This window comes from Notamacropus eugenii, chromosome 1, assembly GCF_028372415.1.
Source record: "Notamacropus eugenii isolate mMacEug1 chromosome 1, mMacEug1.pri_v2, whole genome shotgun sequence".
Taxonomy (NCBI): domain Eukaryota; kingdom Metazoa; phylum Chordata; class Mammalia; order Diprotodontia; family Macropodidae; genus Notamacropus; species Notamacropus eugenii.
The window spans coordinates 116,432,403-116,442,795 of record NC_092872.1 but is presented as its reverse complement, the minus strand read 5'-3'; the positions used below and the strand labels follow the sequence as shown (position 1 = coordinate 116,442,795).

At 38.5% G+C, this 10,393-nt stretch overlaps 1 pseudogene; it reads left to right on the top strand.

Moving 5' to 3' along the window:
- The first annotated feature begins 2,517 nt into the window (after positions 1-2,517).
- LOC140523874 (rab-3A-interacting protein pseudogene) lies at positions 2,518-3,874 on the top strand (annotated as a pseudogene).
- Positions 3,875-10,393: the final 6,519 nt, after the last annotated feature.

Genomic DNA, 10,393 nt, shown 5'->3' with positions numbered 1-10,393 from the left:
TTATGCTTTTTAAAGCATTCTTCTCCTCATTGGCTTTTTGAACCTCTTTTGCCAATTGAGTTAGTCTATTTTTAAAGGTGTTATTTTCTTCAGCATTTTTGGGGTCTCCTTTAACAAGGTGTTGATCCACTTTTTATGCTTTTCTTGCACCTCTCTCATGTCTTTTCCCAATTTTTCCTCCACCTCTCTAACTTGATTTTCAAAATCCTTCTTGAGCTCTTCCATGGACTGAGCCCATTGAATATTTATTTTGGATGTTTGGGATACAGAAGCCTTGACTTTTGTGTCTTTGCCTGATGGTAAACATTGTTCTTCCTCATCTGCAAGGATGGGAGAAGATATCTGTTCACCAAGAAAGTAACCTTCTATAGTCTTATTTTTTTCCCCCTTTTTTGGATGTTTTTCCCAACTAGTTACTTGACTTTTGGGTCCTTTGTCAAGAGTAGGGTATACTCTGGGAATCTGTAAGATCTCAGTTCCTCCAAGGTGGCACAATCAAGCATGTACTGGTCTGGGCACAGAGGGGAATTTTTGTGCTGAGAATCTTAGCAGAGTTTCCTCTCCACAGCCACCTGGCCTCCAGTTCCACCAAGTCAGTACTGGGGGCTGATTTTCAGATAAGCTGGATGGGCAGGGCCCATTCAGTGTGAGACAAAGACCAGCTGCCTCAGGGCCTCTACTCAGGGCTGAGGTAAGACTCAGCTCTTCAGTGCCCCTAGAGGTTTTTATGCTCCAGCGATGGAGTGGTCTGTATGGGCTGCTGTGCAGCCTCTGTGGCTGCTGCCTGCTGCCAGAGCTATGGGAAAGCCCTTCTCCCTTCCTGGTCAGCTGAAAAAACCCTGTCACTGACCTTTGGTGCCTGTGGGTTGAGGGATCTGGGAACTGCTGCTACTGGGACTGGGGATTCTGGGACTGGGGATTCCGCGACTGGAGATTCTGCCCCTGACGGCTGTTCCCAAGCCATGCCACCAAGCCAAGGCTGGGCTGGGCTCTTCTCTGCCCGTCCATGCAACAGACCTTTCCCGTGGGTGTCTCAGGTCACTCTAGGCTGGAAATCTCCTCCACTTTGTTGTTCTCCACTTCTGCTGCTCCACAATTTGTTGAGAGTCCCTCTCTACAGGTTTTTTACGGACTGTGTGGTGAAAGCCTCCATATCTATGTCTTTCTATTCTGCCCCAAATCCAAAGTTCTTGAGAGAGACCTTCAGTGTGTCCTTGTATCCCTTCTTCTGACTACCATATGATCACCTGACCCATGTGAGTTCTTCACAAAATAGTTTTTTTTTGGCAAGCATACATTTTGCATTCGAACAATGTGGCCAGCTCATCAGAATTACACTCTCTGAAGCATAGTTTGTACGCTTGGCAGTTCAATTGGAACAAGGACTTACAATTCATAATCCGTGGAAGACTGGTGGGCCCCTGACACAGTAGCTAATTTTTCCTTAAAAAGATAAGGAAATTGGTGATGAGATGCTCCCGCTCAAGGTCATAGTGCACTGGTTGACACTAGAGTCCTCAGAGACCCTCCTGGGTGCCAGGCAATGGAGCCTTGACATGGAGCACCTCTACATCCAGCAGAAGCCAAGGTACTAGGAGGGCTCAGGTAGTGCCTCTCCTGGCCTTGGCCTCTCTCTGCAGGAGGTTACATTTACTGATTAACCCCAGCTAGCCCAGCGAAGTTTGAGGGAGTCTCTAAGAGCGTGCTCAGGCAGAGTGTGCCTGAAAAAGGGGGGAACCTGACCCTACAGACTAGCAACTTGGGGTGCCTGACCTAGGGCTGGGCATGGCATCAAGCATTTATTTAGCACCTTCTGTGTGCCAGGCTAGGTGCTCGGTGCTCTACAAACCAGTGAGCGTTAGTAATCATCTCATTAGATCCTTACCACAACCTGTCTAGAAGCTGAGGGTTGTAAGAACACCTGCCTCTGTGGAGTGCAGGAGAACCCAAGGCATACAGTGCCTTCTAAGGGTAGAGGAAAGAAGTTCTAGACTGGATTTAATAAAAGAAACCCATTAGATGAAGGGTCATGGGCATGGTCTTATGGACTATAATGAGGCTTTTACTATGGCTAATGACCCTTGGAAGGTTTCCATGAAGTAAACCTAAGCTTCCCCTACTTTACCAGTTCTTAGTGTATGTGAGCCAGCAACTCAGGAGGAAACTATGCCATCAAGCATTATCTGCCAACTAGCCTTACCCTCTATGAACAGCACCTGTTCAGCCAAACACAAATGTTTCTGACCTTCTTATAAAACTGGTTTCTTCATTGGCCATATATTTAAATTGTGGTGAAATATGAGACATTAGCATCAGGTATTAGTATGAGGTATTGTAGACTCAGTACATCGTTCCTCCTCTGAAGTTCCAAATGGTTTGACTAAACTGCCATCCAGAAAGGAAAGCAACAGTGTAGAGAGAGAATTTTTTGCAGGATACCACAATAATGGAAATTTCTGAAGGCGATGATGACTTTGTTGGATTGAGCACTGACAGATTGTCTCTTTACAGAACTCATCTCTTCTTGAAGTGAGGGAAGAGGGTTATGAAAAATTAAAAGAAGATCTTGCCAAAGCTCAGAGGGAGCTGAAACTAAAAGATGAAGAAATGTGAGGCCTTCGAAAGTTTGAAATCAACTGGGACAAGAATTAGAACTCACAGCTAGTCTGAGGAAATATTTATTGAATGCCTATTTTGCCCTTATAATAACCTTCTGAGGAAGCTCTTAAAATGATGAAAGAAGGCAGGCCAACATCTGAAAAACAGTTAAAAGAAGCAGAGGGAAAGATTGTACTTCCAGCAGAAGTTGTTGCCTTAAAGACACTTGTGCTGTCCACTTCACCAACATCACCAATTCAAAAACTTCAGCCAAGTGGAAATGGTCCTTTTAAAAAGGAAGATGCAAGAAATCATAGCAGTCATCAGGACATCAGGGGAAAGCAGACTATTGTAAAAGACTGCAAAAAAGTTGACTTATAGTGAGTTCAGATCTTGGAAGGATGAATCCACAAGAGAAAGGACATACCCCTTTCTAGACAAAATTTATCAGGAAGACATATTTTCATGCTTAACATTTTCCAAAAGTGAATTGGCTTCAACTGTTCTGGAGGTTTTGGAAAACAATACCCTAAGCATTGAATTAGTGGGACTTTATGCTTTATACTTTATAAAACCCACTTTATAAAAACTTCTGCAGCTGAATGTGGAGGACCAAAGAAATGTGCTCTCAGTGGTCAAAATAAGGCCTGCAAATAGAATTAAATTAGGAGATTCAAGCAACTACTATTACATTTCTCCTTTTTTCAGATACAGGATCATATCAGTGTGTAACTTTTTAAAAAAATATGCATTCACTACTTCTAGCAAGGACTTGTGAAGTACCAGGATGTTGATCAGATGTTATGGGAAGTTAAGCAACTGAGAAGAGAGATGGTATTGGAAAACTGGAATATTTCAGGGAAGAACTTTACTTCTCTATGCTGAATATGCATGAATTTCACTGAATAACTCAAATGACTGAAGTTTTCATGGTTACTTGATATTTATTTCTGAGGAAATGGGTCCAAGATCTTTTATCTGTCTTGCAAAATGCACTGAGTACTATGATTCTTTCAAACTGACACATGCTGTGTATGCATACACAAAACTGTAGTTGACCAAACTAAGACAAAACTTTGCAGGTGTACTTGTGACTTTATAATTGCAGAAAAGATTGAATTAAATAAATGTTAGATTGGAGAAAAAAGGCAAGGAAATTGATCTTGAGACTTAACTGGTCCAGGGAACTAAGATTCAACTCATTGATCTAGCTTCTTGGCTGCCTAAGGTATAAAAATCTAGCAAACAAATAGTTAGCACACTTGTTTAAGATAAGTGGAAGTCCCACTGTCATGCCAGTTAACACACAAAGATGTTTCCATTTTTGGTGTCAAGATTCAGGCTAAAGCAGCTGAAGTGATCCTGGTCTGCTTCAGAAAAACTCTGAAGGTTGAATTCAAACTTATGCTTTTGGTACCACTGGACCAGATTCTGGGAGTCTGGGTCCTGGATGAGCACAGCCATGACACAACCTGGAGAGGTAATAGTGTGGATCTGGATCACTCTAAGGTTTGCAAAAGTACAAGTACTGGCTTTTTCAAAGGAATAGGGGGCTTTGAGTAGAGACCATAGAATCATCACTCTTGAGTTGAAAGAGACTTCAGAAGCCATCAAGAATAATTTCCTCATTTTACTAATATTGAAACTGAGAATTAGTGACATTAAATGACTTGACTAAGGTCATTACTAATTGTTATTCAGTTATTTTTTGGTTGTGACCAACTCCTCATGATGCCTTTTGGGGTTTTCTTATCAAAGAAATGAGTGGTTTGTCATTTCCTTCTCCAGATCATTTTATAGTTGAGAAAACTGAGGCAAACAGGGGTAAGGGACTTGCTTAGGGTTACACAGCTGGTGAGTGTCTGAGGCCAGGTTTAGATGCTGGAAAATTAGTCTTCCTGACTCTAGATCTGGCACTCCATTTACTGCAACTCCTAGCTGCCCCAAGGTCACATAAGTTGTAAACAAAAAAAAAAATATGATTTGCACCTAAGTCCTTTGGTACTGGTTGAGGAGGTATATATGTTACTGACTTTGTGAGGGTCATTATTTTATTTTTTCTTGTCCCAGGAATCCTCCAGTCCAATGCTAAAGACAGTAATGAATTCTTAGGATGGGTGGTAGCCTCTGACCAGGCCTAGATAGTTTCAGGGTTCTCTACTTTGCAGTCCTCATTGTCCAATTTATGTCCTGGGGGTAGATACATTGTACAGGTTCCCTAACATATAGAAGATCACAGGAATCCTCCCGTTTTCTTTGGCTGCTGATATTGATGAAATTGTCCAGGTACTCAACAAGATTACACTTCACCTTGTCTTTTATAGACAGGTACTGGCCATGTCTATATCCATCCGTATCAGTTAGATAGGGGAAGAGAAGAAGGATATATTAAGTGCCCACTGTGTATCAGGTACCATGCTAAGTACTTTATAAATATTATGTCATTTGATCTAAATGAATCAAAAACACTCATTCTGTACATTTTACTAAAGCCTGTCTGCTCAGTACACAGCTCAGATAATTCCTCAGAAAGAAAACAACGAATTTAATGAACCTGTGAGTATTCACCAGAGAATCCATCCCTTTGCTTCATCACCAAGAATCACAGAAGTCTACATCACTATGGGAATCAAAATCACATGCAGAACTATATCCATGTACACCAGAAAGGATATTTAAAATCAGAGCAGAAGACGGATCATTCTTCTCTGGGAAATCATACAGTACCTGAGGGTAGGAATCATGTATGTTTTAAAATCTTACACAGGGTCTAGCACAATTCATTGTAATTAACTGACAAATCATGCACATTTGTTGAATAAATTTGTGGATTCATTCAGCTGTTCCCAATATTGAGTACCACTTCTCAACTCTCCAAGCCAAACTCCATCTCCTTCCTTCACCTGCCTTTTGCTCACCATCAAACACTTAACCTCTGGTTTTTTATTATGTCAGGGACCTTTGGACGCTGACCTGAAGCCCTGTGTCTCCAAACATGATGCTGCTTGTAGTTTCTGTGCGGCTGGGAACAGCCTTGACCACTCTGGTTCACCAGGATGATGATGGTAAGAATTTATATAGTGTTTAAGGTTTGACAAGTGCTTTAGAATTCTATCCTCAACTTCATATAATTCAGTAAACATTTATCAAGTACCTACTATGTGAAAGGCACTATTCTGAGCATTGGCTATACCATACTAAGACAAAAATGAAATAGTCACTTTGTTTGAGGAGATTACATTTTTTGCCCTTAGAGTTTGACCTTTAGAACTGTTTTACAATCCATCTCAGTTCCACATTGTTTTGTACTACTCCAACAGCTATAAGGAATGACAGAAGAAAAAAAAGAACTTTCATCCTGGTGTGATTCAGCCATGAAAAAGCAGGCTTGATCATAATCTCAGTACTCAATCCTCTTCTTGTCTTCCCTGTGTAGACTCAGGTACACTAAGCACATTAAGGTACAATCTAAGTGAAATAGGGACTAGATTTGTAATTACAGTAGTATGGAGTCCTCTTGATGAGGACACTTTTTTTTAAAACCAATGTAGATTGGCACTTTCTCTGCAACCTGTAGAGTCTTGCTTAAAGCACTGATGGCTTCAGTATCTTGCCCTGGGTAGCATAAACAATATGTCAGAGATAAAACTTGAATGTAGGTTTTCTTGACTTTGAGGCCAACTCTTCATCCACAATACTAGTGGTTCTCAAACTTTTTGGTCTTAGGACCAAAAAGAACTTTTATTTATATGGATTATATCTTTCAATGGACAGTTGGATAGTATCATGGATAAAGTGCCAGGCCAGAAGTCAGGAAAACTAATCTTCCTGAGTTCAAATCTGGCCTCAGAAACCTAATAGCTGTGTGACCCCAAGCAAATCACTTAACCTTGTTTACCTGAGTTTCCTCATCTGCAAAGTGATCTGGAGAAGGAAATGACAAACCACTTCAGTACCTTTGCCAAGAAAACCCCAAATGTGGTGCTGGAAAATTGAACATTACTGAAAAAACTAACCTCAAAAATATCTTTCAATATTCAATGTGCTAGAAATTAAAGCTGACAAATTTTAAACATTATATTTAAGTGCATTATTTTAAATGCATGTTTAATGTGTTAAAATAACATAAAAATAAACCTGTTACATGCTAAGATAAACAAAATTTTATGAAAAAGAACTCACTTTTCTAAAACAAAATAAAAATAACAAGAAAAGTGGTTTTGTTTAAAATACTTCAAATTTCTTTAATGTCTGGCTTAACAAAAGATAACTGAATTCTCATTATCTGATTTTGAATGAAATATATTGGAATATTATGTCTTAGTTGAAGTATATGAAGAAAATCAGGCATCATAGAGATATGCAGTTGAAAAAGGAATAAGTATTTCAATAGGTAAACAGAATAACAGTTATTATTATGATTATGACCTTGTAGAAATTCCTAACAGTGTCTTTCAAGAACCACCAGAATTCTGGGACCATATTTTGAAAATCAGTATATTTTATTATGCTCACTTTCTTAGTGAGAGAAGACTGTAAAATGCAAATAACCCTACACAGGATATGAATTGAGGTTAGAAATGGAAGAAAATTGTGAAAGCTAGGAAATATCAAGAGTAGGCTTGCAATATTTTGCCTTGCCAAATATTTATGACTCATGCAGATATGCATGTCATATCCACGCAGAGACTGATTTGGGTTTCCTAAGCTTGTGATGATAATCTCTGAACCATAATGTAAGGCTAAACTTTATAAAAGGTCTCATGTACATACCTTTTCATTTACTTTCAATGTTTTCATTTTCAAATTCTTATTTTAAGGCTTAAGGATTGTTTGTCATTCAGAAGACTCCTCACCAAAAGTTTCGACTCTGAGCTATTTGAGGAATTATGAGGGAGTTAAACCCTGTCTCATCTTGGAAATCTGAATATAATCTTTCTTCCAGTGCTCACTTCTGCAAACACCATCATGCATTAAAATGGTAGAAAACATACATTATGAGTAGCTCATAAATGGTTTCCTCTATAAATGTAAACATCAGTGCCAAATCTCCTCATACTTTTCAGCTGTTGCTCTTAAACAGTGTTTTATATTCTTCATACTTATTCGTGTGCTTATGCCCAACTATAGTATTGCTTTGCCCATCAGCCTTCAGTTCCTTAAAAACCGTCCTTCCTGCAGGTACCTACATTCTCAATGACAATTGCTTTTGTGATTTACTCAAAATCTTGACAATTTGTAGGTCTGGCACAATAAAAGTCTGAGATATCTGGGGATACACTGTTCATGATCATACTTAATCTCTCTTTCATAACTTCCCCAGCACTTTGCTGTTTCAGTACATTGCCACCAGAGTTGTAAAGAGAGCTCTTTTTGCTTTCCTTGCTGTGCTGACAGGTATTATCTTTAACACTGTCTTTTTATTCCATTTGGTGTCTAATAACTTCTCAAAAATACCTTTGCCTGCGTTCCTTGAAGTCTAATAGCTGCTCTCTCAGCTTGTAGCGTATAATTTATTCTCTTACCTGCTTGCTCCAAGTTAATATTAACCTAACTCACTGAACATTTGGAAAGTGTTTCAAAAAAGCCATGAATGCTGGACAGTCTTTGGTTGACATCAAGAAATAGCGAAAAGTAAGGAGCACCTATAAAGTCAATATTTGAGAACTCTAAATTAATTATAAATATAGAGACACATTGGTAATTTACTAAGCCTGTCATTGTGACCTAAAAAGGAGAAAAAAACACCGTAGAGTATTATTATTAAAAAGGGGGGAAAACTTTTCATTTCTTTCCAGCCAAGTTCATTAAGTAAATAATTTCATTTGACCTGATAAAAGGTCAGTGTACATTTATACATTTGTATGGATTTATGCTAGTATTAAGTACAAAAAATTAAAATTGGCTCCAATCATGTAACAGTAACAACTGGCATATAGACTAGCATTTATATAGCATATTAAGATTTGCAAAGTGCTTTATAGACATTACTTTTCTTGAAGTACATGGTCCTTTGCACTTCTCTTTGCCAGTAAAAGAAAAGCTGTGTTTATATAAAAATGTAGGTAAGGCATTATTACCTAGACACTTTTATTCTATCTGACCCTTGATTTTGGGATTCAAAGTTATAGATTGGTATGATCTGCACTGGGATGAAGGAAACTTCCATTCCTATGAAAATCAGTTCCTTGAGTAATTGACAGTTTAATTTAAATTTGTTCTAAGAACTTTTCATATTTTGTTAAAAACTGTAGAGCCATTACCAATTTTCTCTGCATTAGACAAATAATGTTTATTATATTCCCTGCCTTATACTGAAACAAATAACTGGATAATAATGTTCTTTAATAAATCAAGGAAGCACCATAGAAGAAAGTCTTGCTAATTCCCTTTTTGGGTGGGAAAAATCCCCACAAAGAAGCAAAGCAACAGGGTTGTTATGACAAACTGCCAAAGTATATAAGTTCTCACTTATGAGTTTCAAGAATAACATGTAATAAATATTTTTTAAGCACCTATTACATGGAAGTCCTGTGCTCAGTGCTGGGAAAGACTTAAATGAACCTGTGACATCTTTGATGGGGGTATTGCATCCAAAGATGTGGATTACAAATTGATGATCTATGATCGACATTCTGGAGGTCAGTTGTTCATGTCCTCTTACAAGCTTGACATAGGAGTTTCCTTCATTACACTAGGGACCTTCCCTTCCTTGCTTTCTCTTGACATCTCAAAGAGTCAGTGAAACATGCAGGTTGCTCATAGGTATACCTCCTTCTTAGATCTGACCAGTTTATCTTCATTCTTCCTCATATGTGTCTTTAATAATCATCTTTCCAATCAATAGCATCAAACTTAAACGGATATAATGTCTTTAATCTATAAATAAGGCCTTATATTTGCTTAGCTTTAAATGTAATGTTATCTATTTTTATTGTATTTTTAATTGTTTGTTGTGTTTGCTACCTCTTTGGTTTACACTGCTTCTCCTTTGTAGGTCCTTGTTTGTATTGTGTTGAGGCTTGCACACACCACTGCATCCTTCTCCATTGCTCTGTGGGTAATCTTTCATTTCAACTGTTCAGATACTGTAGTGTTACATATGTTACATGATATAGATGAGTCTCTGTTTCAGGAAGAAGTCTGCACCAATTAAAAAACCTTTGCAATTTCTCCAGTGAAATCCAGGCCATTCTTCCCCTTCTGTTCAATCCTGGGCCAAACTTATTGCATTCAGGCTTATAACTTGGGTGTCATTCTTGACTCCTTACTCTAGCAATCCATATATATAATCCATTAATGAATTTTATCTTTTACCTTTATAACATCTCTTGTTTGTGCCCCTTCCTTTTTACCTAGTCAGCCATCACCCTAGTTCAGGCTCTGGTCACCTTGGCCAGAACTATTGCAACAGCCTCCTGATTAGTCTGTTTGACTCAAATTTCTCTTCTCTTCAATCTTTCCTCCACTCTAGCAGCCAAAGTGACCTCTCCTTACTCAATACATTCCAATGGATCCCTAAATTTCAAGTATAAATCTCTCAGTTTGACATTTCAAACTTGATAATACATTTTTCCTCCTCATGAACTCACGTCATTGCCATTGTCTGTGTCTTGGCACTGACTATTTTCCATGCCTATAATGAATTCTTTGCCTTTCTCCATCTTTAAGAATCATGGTTTTTTCAAAACTCAAATGGAGTACCATCTCTTAAGCACCTCCCACCTACCATGCCTTTTTCCAAACTGACTTGTATTTCTTTTATATGTATTTTGCATGTGCCTCTACATATACA